Source organism: Otolemur garnettii, unplaced genomic scaffold (assembly GCF_000181295.1).
Source record: "Otolemur garnettii isolate 467f Iridium unplaced genomic scaffold, OtoGar3 scaffold00012, whole genome shotgun sequence".
Classification (NCBI taxonomy): domain Eukaryota; kingdom Metazoa; phylum Chordata; class Mammalia; order Primates; family Galagidae; genus Otolemur; species Otolemur garnettii.
In genome coordinates, this window is record NW_003852407.1 from 17,086,545 (window position 1) to 17,102,264 (window position 15,720).

The 15,720-nt window shown below is 36.1% G+C and overlaps 1 protein-coding gene across 4 annotated transcripts in view; it reads right to left on the reverse strand.

Moving 5' to 3' along the window:
- DTNA (dystrobrevin alpha) overlaps window positions 1-15,720 on the reverse strand; it is a 358,694-nt gene that overhangs the window by 261,337 nt on the left and 81,637 nt on the right. The window contains exon 1 of one of the 4 annotated variants that reach the window (XM_012802052.1): window positions 341-559. The exons of the other annotated variants lie outside the window; for them this stretch is intronic. The gene's annotated coding sequence lies outside the window, so the exon portion shown is untranslated. Of the gene's footprint in view, window positions 1-340; window positions 560-15,720 lie in introns of those variants that run through there. 4 annotated transcript variants of the gene reach the window in all.

The window sequence follows — 15,720 nt, forward strand, 5'->3', positions numbered from 1 at the left end:
GTGACATTCGGTCTGTATTGTGACACAGAGCTACTGAATCTGTAACACTCAGTAAACTTGGGGCACTAAGTGAAGAGTTAATAGAGGAATACAGCAAGTAAGGATAAAGGTAAAACGAAAGTTACAGGTTTGCAATGTCAATCTCAGAAATAAGCTAAAATCTTCTATTTCTCTCTGCTGCACAAATTATAAAATGCCACTATCTCAAGAAAGGCAAGCAAATGACAAAACTCTGAAATCTCTTCATTATCACCTTTTCATTCACACAAACAAAAAATAAAAATTCAATGTGAACATTCCCAGAGAAGTGATGCACCCTAAAACCAATCTTTTCACTTACCCCAGAGTGTGCAGACCATGATCTCTGAAGTCCTTTTAATCCCAGTATATCCAGAACATATATGACTCCTTAGCATGTTCATTTAAAGAACAAACTTGAAACAAACTGTTGGTTATAACACATCATAATAGAACTCCCTGAAATTCTAGGGAGAGATGTGTGTTTAAAGTCCAGCTTCTAGATCCTGGTGTATACTGTGTCTATCTTTAACTTGAAAATGATTTGGTTTCACATTCCATTGAAGTCCCACTGGCAGATGCCTTTGGTAAGCTCACCAATGGCAGGCTCTCACACACCCGCCCTCCACCCCCTCCCTGAGACTGAGCTTCCTGTTACATCTAATGCTGATTTACTCAGCTGTCTCTTTACCTGTCTCTGCGTGGGTAAAAGGAGATGCTTTCATTGATGGCTATTACGGAGGAAGCTGAACATCAGCCGGGTGGACTCACCGTGTTTCCCCTGCCATCCCCTCCCCCTGCTCACTGCAGAAACCAACTGACTTCCAAACTTGGCTGCCTGAAAAAGAATGTTCTCTGATTGGCATTCCTGGAAGCAGAGAGCAAGGCAGCTCGAGTTTTGTACTGTTACTCAGCATGAATAACTTCCCAGGTACTCATAATACAAACAAGTAACTAACGTTGCTGGATTTGTTTCCCCTTAACTTTAAGGAGAATGAAACAGATATTGTGAGGCATTAAAAGAGTTTTGTTGTAGGAAAGTATTTATGTTTTCATAGCCACATACAATTTTACCCAGAATGGCTATGACTGCAGTAGAAAAGTGACATGGCAAATTTTGTGTTAAAAGTTGAACGAGCTTTAGTAAATGAGCTGGGAACCATTAGAGAAAGAAAGAGCCATGCTGCCTGCTTGACAGTATTCGGGAGGGCAACTGTTGAAATCGGCTTATGTTCTGAGAGGGAAAAACTTGCTTCTAGGAATTGTGGAAAACTGATTTCAAATGATCTATATTTTATATTCCAAACAACGAGAGAGTGTAAAAAACACTTCTATCTCCCTTTTGAAACTTCTTTTTCAGGACTGTCTTGTAAAACGTTAATGAGGACCAGGGAGAAGAGTGAGTGAGTCAGTGTGTGTGTGTGTGCTATCTATCTGTCTATCTATCTATCTGTCTGTCTATCTATCTATCTATCTATCATCTATTTACTAGAGATACACACACGTGTCTGAACAAAGAGAAACCGAGTAAACGGAAGCTAGGGAACAGATTCATCTCCTCAAATACAGTCTGGCAAGGATTAATAATGTGGAGTTCCTTTAAATTACCACCAATTTACTTGTGTTTAGCATCTATTTAGTGGCTATTGGGGCCAAAAAATATTCTTCTTCTGAAAATAATTTACCTCTTTACGATCAAACCCTGCACGTCTATGGAGCAGGCAACTTCTTCAATGGTCTGATAAAGGATTTGTAATTTTGGTAAATGAGCACATCTCAAACCCAAGCTGTCCGGGCTTTCCAAATTTCATCTGGCTGTGGCTGCCAACTCCGGGCAACTGTCAGCTGGCTAGGCTCGGGTAGGTGGTGTGGCTGCAGCTGCTCCTTGGAACTTACATGGACTTCTCAAAAATAGTCAACTACAAAAGTTTGACTCCAGGAAGAAAGCTTTCTGTTTTTGTTTGTTTTACATTTTCTGTTTTAGGTTTTGTTTGTTTGTTTGTTTGTTCTCACCACCTCTAGAGCAAGACCATTGTAAGGAACTGTGAGTAAAACGTTGATTAACTGGCATCATATTACTAATTTATTTGCGTGATATTTTGATGCCCCACGTAGGTTGGCGGCCTACTAGCTTTTATTGTGTGTTAGTTGAGTAAAAGAAGGAAAAAGGAGGGAGAAACTTCCCTTATTCTTATTCTTAATGTTGATTACCTTAGGGAACTTGCAGGCTATCTGCAATGCTAATAAACAAAAGCATTCAAATGACTTCATAAATAAATGGAAAGAAATAACCCCATGCCTTAGAGGGCACACATCTCTGTCCCCCTGTTTCTCTTTCTTTCTGTCAAAAACACTCCTCCCCAAGGCTAATGGATAGTGTCAAAACACAAGTGACTAAGAAGAGGGGAGGGAGCTGGTGGCTCACTGTCAGCCACACCAGCTCACTTTTGTTGTATCTCTGGAGTGTGAACTCGCACATAACTGACACTCAAGAAATGTCTGTTGAAACTGCAGAACGGTCTGTGCACAAGTGTGTATTTTAACCCGTGGAAAAATGGTTATATGTTGGCCCATATTTTAGCATTTGACTCAGGAAAAATAAACCTCTCTTCCAGAAATTAATAAAATGATTATATGGAATGTATATTATGTACTAAGCACCTTTACTGAAACTAAAAATAAAGTTATTATCCACCCTCTGTGTGCGTTATGTGTGCATGTGTGATTGACTGTAAACACTAACATGGCAAATATTTGTTAAGATTGCTGCTGCTTTTCTTGCTGGCTTGTAAGAAAAATAAAGAGAAAAGGGAAATGTCAGATTCTGTAATATTTCTCAGTAACTAGTAAACTGTAACAGTTTTCTTTATTGAATTTGTTATTGGTCATTCCTTGTAGTACAGCATTCATCAATCAGCTGTCTCCCTGGTTCCCAACATTATCTACAGCTATATTTTCATCTGCGCCAACCTTAGACATTTCAGAACATTTCACAACGGTAACAAGAGCGTAAGTCCAGACACAAGTTTAAGTGAGCATGAAATATTTTTCTTCTATTTTGTCCCTAACCTTCACAAGGGAATTGATAAGACTTACAATGGCTACAACTCAGTCTTTATTATGAGTTCTAGCCATTGTAGTTAAATGTTGTTTTTCACTTTCATAAGCACCAACATGAGAGTTAGGATTTGATCAGAAAAATAGCTATCAGGGCTTGCTTCCAAAGAAATCTGGGCATGTAACAGGCAAATTGGATACCCTTGATTTATCATGAGTAAGCAGTTAATCTCTGCTCCATTCTCCAGAAATAGACTGTATTAGTACAGTTCTGTGGCAAGGCAAATGCTGTTAGCAGCCTTCTTCTGGGAGTGAACAAAGTATCTGAACATGATCTTAGGTGATATGTGTGGCGTCCATGTGTATGAAGAACCTGGTCACTGAAAAGCAAATGACCTTTGTCATACTTTTCCTCCCTGTTGTCCTTAAGAGACTAGCACAGGTAGTATTTTCAGGGTGACAGGTTTACAGCAGAGTTTTTTGTCTTTTGTGTATTATTTATTTTTAAAGGCAAATACTACCTATGCAAAAATAATTCTTTTTGATGGGGGGAATTATGGTTTTGTTAAAACGGAAAAGATTAACACATCCAAGTAGTAGTTGTTGGAAAAGTAATTAAAAAGTAAATACTTCCCAAGAAAAAGTAGAAAAACTATGTACAAACAACATTAGAAAACAGGGGCATTGATAACAATGTAGAAGAACTTCAAAACAGCACCATGTATAATCCTATTAAGTGCTAATCAATTAAAAAGTATATCCAGCAAAATGTCTACTGAGTATATATTCAAAGGAAATGAAATCCACTATCTCCAAAAGATATCTGCACTGCTATATTCTTTGTAGCATTATTTACAATAGCCAATATGTGAAAATAACTAGAGTGTCTACTGGCAAAAGAATTAATAAAGAAATTGTGATAAACACACCCACACATAATGGCATATCATTCAGCCTTAGAAAAGGAGAACCTGCCATTTTTGACAGCATGGATAAATTGAGAGGACATTATAATAAGTGAAATAAAACAGATGAAGTAAAAATATTGCATGATTTAATTTTTATGTGGAATCTTAAAAAAAAAATGAAAAGAACAACAACAACAAAAAAATCCCAAATACATAGAAATAGAGTAAAACAGTAGTTACCACAAGTGGTGAAAATGAGAAAATATAGGTCAAAAGGTACAGGTTGTAATTATATAGTATGAATAAGTCTAGCAGCTAAGTGTATAACATGAGGACTATAGTTAATAATATTGATTTGTATACTGGTAATTTGCCAAGAGAGTAGATTTTAGGCACTCTTACCATACATACACAAATATACACACCCACACTATTTGTAAGTATACAGATACGTATATTAGTATGTACATACATACATTAAGCACTATGTATGAATATATCAAAATTTTATAAAAATAAGTATATCAGAACATCATATTGTATATATTAAATATATACATCTAAAAAATGAAAAGGAAAACCACAGCAGCATGCCACATGTAAAACTATGAAATGTAATCAACTTAAAAATTGGATGAAATGGACTCTCATTTTCTATTTGCCCTATTGTATGGAAATAATTTTAGTCATGGACAGAGTGATCTTTACAAATGTATCAATTATAATATATTTGGTAGAGAATAATGGGGGAAAAATGATAGTTTTGAATTTTTGAGAAAGTGGAAAAATAGAACCAACAAATAGATGAAAGATTTGATGAATATGAAAGGATATGGCAGACCTTACAGGCTTAGTCAATGAGAGAACTTAAAGATGCAGTAGTAAGTATCAATAACAGAATTGCACAGACTAATGCTTAGGTTAAAAATTAGCTTAAAAATGTATGTGTACCATGATTTCAACTATATTATAAGATCTGTAGACACCAGAGGAAAAAAAAATAAAGGCTAGAAGAAATTCTACCTAAATGATATGTGAGTTTTCTTTTTTTAAAAATCTTATTCCATTTTTCAGATTTTTTTTTCTAATGGGGCCATTTTACACTGACAATTTACACAAGAAAACACATACACATACACACACACCCAAATATTCACCTTAATGTAATTATAGCTTTTCCTCTATTTCTCATTCTCCTCCTTGTTCTTGAAGAGGCATCTCTATTTCCCTTCCTTGGGTCTATGCTGCATGGGAGCAGAGTAGAATGGAAATGCTTTGTAACTTGGACCAAGGCATGCAGTAGAAAAGGCTTTAAGGGAGCTTACCTTGTTTTTAAGAAAGGGTATAGTTCTTTGTTTCATATGGAACCAGGAAAAACTCTTAATAGCCAATGCAATTCTAAGAAATAAAAATAAATCTGTAGGCATCAGGTTATACTACAAGTCTATAATGATCTAAACACCTTGGTAGAGGCTGAGCAAGATGGTAGACTAGAGATAGCTCCTTACCAACTACCAGTGGTAAGACAGGGGAAAGAGGACTCTAGCCACGTCTAGTTGGAGAAATCCACCCAGAAACATTACCGAGGGCATAGTGAGGAGGTCTGGAGCTGAGGAAGATCAGCACAAAAGGCAAGTTCCTGGATATGGTCAGAGGCAAGAAGGTTGGCTTTCCTGTGGAGGTCTAAGGACAGGAAAGGGCTGTCCTGCAGTTTTTTTATTTTGGATGAGCTGCTCACTGGGACAGTGAGTAAATTCAAACACACTCCAGTGGCTGGGACTGAATACTGGGTGGGGTGGTTCTCCCATTGGCTTGGCTACTAGCAGGGTGTCACCAATGTGGAAAGGCTGCACATAGGAGGAGTAGTCTACGGGGTTCTAGTATATGGCCAGCTCTGATGTGGTTGCTGAGCTGAATGAACATATCATTGGGAAGGCCACTTTGTTGTCAGGGGGAATTGTTTGATGCTCCTCCTAAGAAAACTGTTGAGACCTTTAAGACGTCAATCCTGCAGGGACTGAATACTGAGGTGAACACCACCATTTCTCCTGTCACTCTCTTTCTCTCTGTCCTCTTTTTCTTAAATTATTTCCTTCCACCTCCTTCTTTTTTCCCCTCTTTGTCTTCTTTTATTTCTCTCTTCTTACTCTTTACACTTATCTTCCTAAAAGGTCACTTCAAGACCTAAGCTCTGAGACAGGTAATTTAAAGCAAAAGAGACAGTGAGATGGAAAAAGTAGGGGAAAACATACATGAGGAGAAACCAAGAGAAAATTCTGGTCATATGAAAAATCAGAACAGAGCAACCCCCCAAGGGGGATTATGAGGTAGCTACTGCAGAGGACTCCACCTATAAATAATTAATAGAAAGAGAATTTAAAATATGGATGTTAAAAACAATAAAGGGAATTTTTGAGAAAGTGGAAAAACAGAACCAACAAATAGATGGAAGATATGACGAATATGAAAGGATACGGCAGATCTTACAGGCTTAGTCAATGAGGGAACTTAAAGACGCAGTAGTAAGTATCAATAACAGATTAGACCATGCAGAAGAATCCAAGAGTCAAAGGATAAAGCTCTGAGCTAATACAGATAGTTAAAGAGGCAGAAAAGAAGAGAGAGAAAACAAAACATTTGCTCACAGAATTAGGGACTGTAATTCTGAATTATAGGTATCCCTAAATGGGAAGAAGAATGTCTCAAAGAAATGAAAGCCCTACTGGAGGATATCATAAATGAAAATTTCTCAAGTATCACTAAAGATTCTGAAACACTCCTTTTGGAGGGGTATCAAACCCTGGGTCATCTCAGCACAAATGGAGCAATTCCAAGACACATTATGATGAAACTGTCAAAAGTCAAGACAAAAGAGAAAAATCTACAAGCAGCCAGCAGTAAGTGCCAATTGACCTACAGGGGCAGATACATAAGGGTGACAGTGGACTTTTCAGCTGAAACTTTCCAAGCCAGAAAAGAATGGTCATTTGCCTTTAACCTTCTTAAAAAAACAGTTTTTAGCTCAAATTCTGTATCCTGCTAAACTAAGCTTCAAAATTAATGGAGAAATAAAATCTTTTACTGATATACAAACATTGAGGAAATTTGCCACAAATCTTATTTTCAGATATGAGTGGATTTAAAGCACTAAAGTAAAGAAAGACAAAGATGGTCACTTAATACTGGTCAAGGGAGCAATAAGTCAAGAGGACATTTCAATTTTAAATACTTATAGACCCAACTTAAATGCACTCAAATTTACTAAACAGACTTTGATTGGTCTGTTTGATATCTTATAACACAACAATACCCAGGGACTTTAACAGCCCTTTGGCAGAACTGGACAGATCTTCCAAACAGAAACTAAAGAAAGATACAAGGGAATTAAATTTGACCTTAGAACAAATGAGTTTAATACACATATACAGAACAAAACATCCCAAAACTAAGGAAATGGAAATGTAAGAGCAGTCCAATCTCAAATCCAGCAGAAGAAAAGAAATACAAAAATTAAATTATAAATAAATCAAATTGGAAAAAAAAAATCATTCAAAAAATTAATGAAACAAAAAGTTGGTTCTTTGAAAATATAAACAAAATCTATAAATCATTAGCCAGATTAATCAGAAACAAAAGAGTAAAATCTCTAATAACCTCAATCAGAAATGAAAAAGGGGAAATAACAAAAATACTGCAATGATACAAGAGATTATCTCTGCTACCACTATAAGAAACTCTATGCTCAGAAATTTGATAACATGGAAGAAATGGACCTGGAATCACACCATCTCCCTAGACTTAACCATGAAGAATAGACTTCTTAAATAGACCAATATCAAGCACTGGGATTGAAGAAACAACTTAAAAAAAAAGCCAGATGGCTTTTCATACCAGAATGCTATCAAAGATGAGCTTGATATATACTATATTCTATACTGCAGAAACTATTCCAAAATATTGAGGAGTAAGGCACCTTCTCCAACATGTTCTATGAAGCAAATATCACCCTGATACCAAAACCAGGAAAGGACCCAACTAAAAATGAGAACTACGAACCAATTTCACTAATGAATATTGATGAAAAATACTCAATAAAAAGCCAATTGAATGCAGCTACCATAAAAAATTATATACATCATGATCAAGTCAGCTTCTTCCTAGGAATGCAAAGCTGGTTTAACACATGCAAATCCATAAATGTAATTCACAATATCAAAGAAGCAAAAACAAAGAGCATTTGATCCTTTGAATAGATGTAGAAAAAGCATTTGACAAAATTCAGCATCCTTTACTATCAAGAACACTTAAGAATATAGATAGGCATAGGTGGCACATTTCTTAAACTGATTGAAGCCATCTACAATAAACCCACGGCTAATATCATACTGAATGGAGTAAAACTGGAAGCTTTTCCACTTAGAACAGGAACCAGAGAAGGATGTCTTCTATTACCACTACTATTCAACATAGAGCTGGAAATTCTAGCCAATGCAATCAGGCAAGAGAAGGATATAAAGGGCATCTAAATGGGGGCAGAGAAGGTCAAATTCTTTCTCTTTGCCAACAATACAATCTTATACTTGGAAAAAACCAGAGGCTCAACCATAAGACTCCTGGAAATGATCACAAAATACAGTAATGTCTCAAGGTATAAAATCAGTGCCCACAAATCGGTAGCCAGTATACGCCAATAACATATTCTTCTTAGTAAAGTACCACAAGAATAGAAAAGCAAATATCCAATGTTCTTAATATTAAGCCAGTAGACAACCTAATAAATGCCCACATAGGAGAAAAACTTAATTCAACTGAAGTTGGGGGAAGGGGGAACAGGGAAAGGAGAAAGGATAGGAGGGGGATATTGGTGTGATCCCACTTAAAGGGCACAATGTAGGGGTGTACGGCATGCCTTTTTTGGTGTGGGACACAACTCCAAGAGGGAGTCTATGTAGCAAATTCAAATATTGTGGCATGGTTGTTTATAACATCACATTAACCCGAAATTAAAAAAAAAATAGCTTTGTATCAACATAACAAAGAGACATAGATCTATGGAACAGAACAGGGACCCTAAAGATGAAACCAGCCTAATATTGCCTTCTGATCTTCAATAAATGAAATAAAAGCATACACTGGAGAAAAGAAGTCCTATTCAGTAAATAGTGCTGGAAGAACTGGTTTGCCACATACAGAAGGCTGATACTGGAAAATTAACTCACACAGGATAAAACTTAAATCTAAGACACGAAATGATAAAAACTCTAGAAGAAAGTGTGGGAAAATTTCTTTGATGATATCATCCTGGGGAAATATTTTATGAAGAAGACCCCACTGACAACTGCAGCAACAAATAAATAAATAAATGGGACCAGATTAACCTTAAAAGCTTCTGTGCAACTAAGGATGCAATAAATAAAGCAAATTGACAACTTTTAGAATGGAAGAGAGATTCACAAGTTATAAATATGACAGAGGGCTAATAACCAAAATCCACAAAGAACTCAAGCAAATCAACAAGGAAAGAACAAATGACCAATTATTTACTGGGCAAGAGACAAGAACAGAACATTTCTCCCAAGAAGGCAGATGGATGGCCAAAAAACACATAAAAAAATGCTCATTGTCCCTATTCATCAGAGATATGCAAATCAAAACCACCTTGATATATCACCTAACTCCAATGAAAATAGCCCACATCACAAAGTCCCCAAACTGCATTTGTTAGCATGGATGCAGAAAGAAGGGAACACTTATGCATCGCTGGTGGGACTGCGAACTAATATAGCCTTTTGGATGAGAATCCTCAAAGAGCTAAAAGTAAACCTCCCATTTGATCCTGAAATCTCATTACTAGGTTTCTACCCAGAAGAAAAAAATCATTTTATCATAAAGACATTTGCACTCGAATGTCTGTAGCACTATAGCAGCTCATTTCACAACTGCAAAGTTGTGGAAACAACCCAAGTATCTATCAACCCATGAATGGATTAATAAACTGGATTAATGGATTAATAAATATGTATACTATATAATACTATTTAGCTATAAAAAGATGAAGACTTTACATCTTTTGTATTTATCTAGATGCAGTTGAGGAACAATCTCCTTAGTAAAGTATCTCAAGAATGGACATCAAGCACCCCATATACTCAATAACAATTTGAAATTAGCAGATGAACCACTACAGGCCCATATGAGAGAAAAACACAATTAAATTCAAGAAGAGGAAAAGGGGGAAGAAGGCTTAAAAGACATAAACTCTCACCTAACAGATACCTCTAGGGTAAAAGGTTCAACCACAACACAGACATTACCTAACAAACACAAGCAATATAACCTAATTGTATATATCCTTCTATTAATCTGAAATTTAAAAAAATTAAAAATTGAAAAAGAAATGGTAAAAAGGGGAAATACCTGAGAAGAAGAACAATTTTAAAGGAAACAGTGAGAATGAGAGAAGAAAGGATAGGGAACAGGATGTTGTACCGGATAGCTGAGGGAAAGACTGTCACCTAGAGTGGGGAGCAGCTACTTCAATAAGGTAGACTGAGGAGAGCAAGATCTAAAGGCAAGGTTTAGGATATTTGGCCTTAGGACTTTTGTCTGTGCATTTTGTGGTTTCTTCTCATCAAACAGTTAAGGGAGGACTTTACTTTTCAGGATATGTTATTGTGTGTCTTTTGGACACTCCATGGTATTGACATGGATCTAAATCTATAGATATATTTTGTTACACAGACATTTTTGAAGGGTGTTAATTGTTGTTTTTTTGTGGTTATTAAAATAGGTTTTCTTTGATATGGGTAAGTAATCACTTTTATACTGCATAAACTTTCTGGATCATTTTCCTCTACTTGAATTTCATTTCCTGTATCCTTCTCAGTTCCTATGCTATGATGGGGTTTCTAGTACAGTCTCTTAAGCTAACCATTAAATGTAAAGTGATTAACCATCCTGGTTTGACTGAAACTGAGAAATTTGCTAGGATGGAAGATTTGCAGGGCTAAACCCAGGACAATCTCCAACAAACCAGATTTATTCATCTTATATATAACCTACGATTTTTAAATTTATATGTGTGTTTTTGATAAAGATTAACCTTTTTATTAATTAAGAGGTATATAGCTCAAGTAGACCAAAACTCTGAAAATTTGGATTTCATTTTGCATTTCTTCTTGTTAGTAGCACAACCTAGAAGAGGTAAACCTCCACTAGTTCTTCAGTCCCTATAATGTGAATAATACTACTACAAAGGGTTATCATCAACTTCAAACAAGGTATGTGTATAAATTCAGGATATGGAAAAATGTAGAAATCTATAGTTTATAGAAAGTATTTTTATATACACTATATATAATATGATATATAGTTCTTTTTCAAAGCAACTTTTAGTTAGATTAAGTAATAATGGAAGCACACAGAAGAGGCACAACACTTCAAACTGTTTGTGGTGTGTGAGAGAGTGGTTGACTGATGAAATTGATATTTTTCAGGAGTGCCTGTTTTAGCATTTGATTTTTCCTTAAATTAAACCCTCCAAGTTAAGTATGTTTTGTTTTGAAAGGCTCTATAGCCCCCCCATAAGAACCAATATGATGCTTATATCATATTGCTTACATATGGTATACATATGCTTACATATGCTTACAAAAGGTATAGACTATCTTCAGCATAAAAAAGTAAAGCTTCTATTGTATTTTTTCTTTAGGCTTGGTCAGGGGAATCTTTCCTTTGTGGGACTAAAGTCAACCCTGATCAGAGCATAGTAATAAATATACCCACACTGAAATTACAATGTCTGACTGCATCGTAGGGACAGAGATCCCCTCTATTGGATCATTAAGAAATGAAGGTGAAATTTGGTTTTGGAGTCAAATGAAAATGCTTCGAATATCATCATGTAAAATCTATGCAAAGTTTCACAATCGAATGTCCAATTCATGTTTGAAATCTAAGTGAAAAACTGGCCCAAATCTAAGTGCTTTAAGATTTATCTGACTAGGACCATTTTGTTTTATGTGACAAAAGAAAACAAGAGATGCTAGTTAAAACTGGATGAAGTTTATTCATTTGTGTTCTGGGGGCTGGGAAGTCCGAGTTGGACAGCTGAATCTGCTGAGGGCTCATGCTGCTTCACAGCATGGTGGGAAAGCAGAAGAAGAAGCTGGAACGTGCAAAGAGATCAAAGAGAAGAGGCAGCCTCACTTTGTAACAACATCGCTTATAACTAACAACTTGGTCCCATGAGAAAGGCACTGTTCCTTTTTAAGGACCCACTCATCTCTTGGCGGCACCACCTCTCATCATAGCCACAATGGGGACCAAAGCTCAACCACAGCATTTTGGAAGCAGTTATTCCCCAGATGACCACACAGCTATCAGTATTTTCAAACTTGTTGTTTTGCTAACAGAAATGTTTGTTCACATTCACTGAAATCTAACAATGGCAAGGCATAGCTCCTTTAACAGAAACTCAAGTATGACACCTGTGGCCCCACCTGCTCAGCCCCTTCTTCCGTGAAGCAGTCCCTGTGGTGGTGCCAGAAACACTCCAGGAACCTGGGAAGCAGGGCTTGGAAGCATCAGACCTCTAGTATTCATGGCATTCACTTTTTCAAAAATATTTAACATTTATAAATTAATAAGAAATCATGCAGATATTTTTAAAAGCTACATAGATTTGATAATCTTTAAAAAAGGTCCCATCCACCTCTTGCCACCTTTGAATCCCAGAGGCAACAATCTTCAACTCATAACTGCTAATTATAATGATTAGTCCATATTTCCAGGTGATAAGCTCATGTATCTAATTTTTGATTTTTCAAATGTTAATATTATCTGTTGGCCTCCTACTATGGAAGATAAGGACGCAGCTACCATGTGCTCCTCCCGTGTGTGCACCTTTTGCCTCTGTCTTGCTCTCTCTCTCTCTTCTTCCTGTCTCCCTATCACTTTTTCTCATTCTCATACCACAAACAGGTGTGTGTTCACATATGGCCACACCCATACACACACTCTCTTCCCTTTCCTTAATCCTCTCCATTTAATTACACAATAATTTCAGATGAAGCGGTAATCAGTGTTTACACTATTTCGGCTAGGTATGTATTTATTTACATGTAAGCCACATGAGAATTTATGATTACGTTTCTTTTACACATTTTTCTTTTTCTTGACATTAGTAGTTCTGTCTTGTTTTTGTTTGCTTAATTGTCTATCTGCCCATCAATACATTTTCCCGAACTCTGCAAGCAATATGCAAACATTCTTTTTAATATAGTCAGATACAGCAGTTATTTTTTTCAGCACCCCGGGACTGCTCTTTTTCTCTTTCTAGTATTGGCTTCTGTTCCCAGAATTCTGCCTTTTCCTATTTCTTCACTGCCATGCTCAGGGATGAGGGGGAAGCATATACTATAGTAGCTTCCTCGGAAAGATGCTTGAGACAAACCGGGAGATCAGGAATGTTCGAAAATATTTTTTTAATTTTCTTCTTATACTAAATGTTAGCTTGATTAGGTACAGAATTCACTATTCAGAAATACTTTTTCCTTAGAAATTCACTGTCTTGAGTGTGTAAATAAAGAAGTCATTTTGTTCCCTGAGTATTTCTTTGAGTTCCATCCTTCTTCTTTTGTTCCTTAGATCATTCCTGCTGGCTTCCTTTTTACCTCCTTCCCTCCCCATCTCTGCTCCTTCCTCTCTCTTCTTTCTATAAACACTTATTATTCTTTCTCTATCCCTGGTACTGTGCTGTCTCATGACACCCCCTATGTCCCCTATTGATTATGTTTGAGACTCAAAGGACATTGACTGGGAATTTTTATTATGTATTTTTAGCAATTTCTGACCTCTGTCTCCTCTGCTCTTTCAGTCTGAAACTGAAGTCCTTTTAATTGAAAATGGGATCCTTTCACCTAACACTCTAATTTCATTATCTTTTTCTCTTCTTTTCATCTTCTTTCTGTCATCTCTTCTCGGGGAGAATTTCTCATCTCTCTTCTGTTGCATATCTTATTTATGCTAATACATTTTTTATTTCTAAGAATTCAGTCTCTCATTTCTCTTTTTTACATAGTACCATGTTTTCGTTTCATGGTCACAGTTTCTTTTCTATTATGTATAAGAATATACATTTCAGATATTTTTAAAGCTTCCGTTGTTCCCTGCAGAATATTTATTTCATTTAATTTCTTGTTAGTTAGTTACTTTTGGTCTCTTTTATGTTGGAGACTTTCATCCATATCTGGTATTTTCTAGTAGTCTGCCCAAGCAATGTATTATAGGCTACAAGACGTTACCACGAAAACAGACAAAGCTGAGTTCTTTCACTGAAACATCCTCAAGAGTAACTAGGTATCTGCCTTCTTGGGTAGTCAGACCCTCCAGGAAGGTGTTTCCTCCAATGCCTGCCTAGAATGCACACCCTGGTTGTCAGCGTCCTGGGAGCCGAGTTGTGTAAGAAGGCTTGAAGGAGAGGGCAGTTCGTCACTGCTCAGCCTGTGGATTTCTACGATGTCTCCCAGATTTCAATGCAGCATCTCACTGTCACCTGCCACTGTTCTCATTTGATTTTTCCTAGAGTTTGCAGCCACTCTATTTAAGTTAGTCCAGACTAACACCCCTCTCTCTTGGTGAGCGAGGGGTAGCTTCCAGGCTGCACAGGGTTGCAAAGGGGATTTGGGAGTCAAACCGCTCTTCTTAAGAACTTTAACCAGCTCCGTTTTCGGTCCAAAGTCTCTCCCTTAGCTCCAACAATCCTTTCTGGTCTCCAGTCCTCGAGTCTTTCCAGGGTTCTCTCTGGTGTTTTTAGTTGCTTCTCATCGGCATTTCCTTTGCTGACACCTGGGTTTCTGCATCTCTGTACAGCTAAATGAAGAACCACTTAATCCATTCCCTTTCGAAAAGAAACAAAAAAGTCAATAGCTCTCTGCTGTGGTGTCCTCCTTCATTTTCTTTATTCCAATGGTATTTTAAAATTGTCAGTATAGGGTTGCTTCGGGAAGGAGAGGATGAAATTAAGCATGTTTCCATGTACCACTTTAACTCTAATTCTCTGCCAATACTCTTTAGCGCTTTGTTAGGAAACAAGTTCTCAGATGTCTCTCCAGAATGGATCCTACCAAATTCAGCAGTTATGTGTGTGTCTGTAAAACAACATAGTATTTCACATTTCTCCACAAGTACATCCAATGCTGAAAGGAAAGTGAAATCCCAGCAAGGTATATATTTATGTATATTGCATACAGTATAACATTTAATTAAAGTGGAAAACTTTTTATTCTGAAATTACTTGTGGTTCTTTATATTAAAAATTTCATTATAGATTTGTGGAATTAAATATATATGATTTATATCTAAATATATACATACATGTATACATATGATATATATATCTAAATATATATGTGTATATATGTGTATATGATATATATATCATATATATTTAACCAGTTTCTTTATGTAAAAACTTTATGTATTTTCATTATGTAAATATATATCATATGTATATCTAAATATATATATGTGTATATATACAATATATATCTAAATATATATGCATATATACGTGTATATGATATATATATCATATATATTTAACCAGTTTATGTAAAAGCTTTACGTATCTCTTTATGTAAATATATATGTCATATATATTTAACCAGTTTCTTTATGTAAAATATATCATAGATACATATATTTATTACATATATACACATATATATTTAGCCAT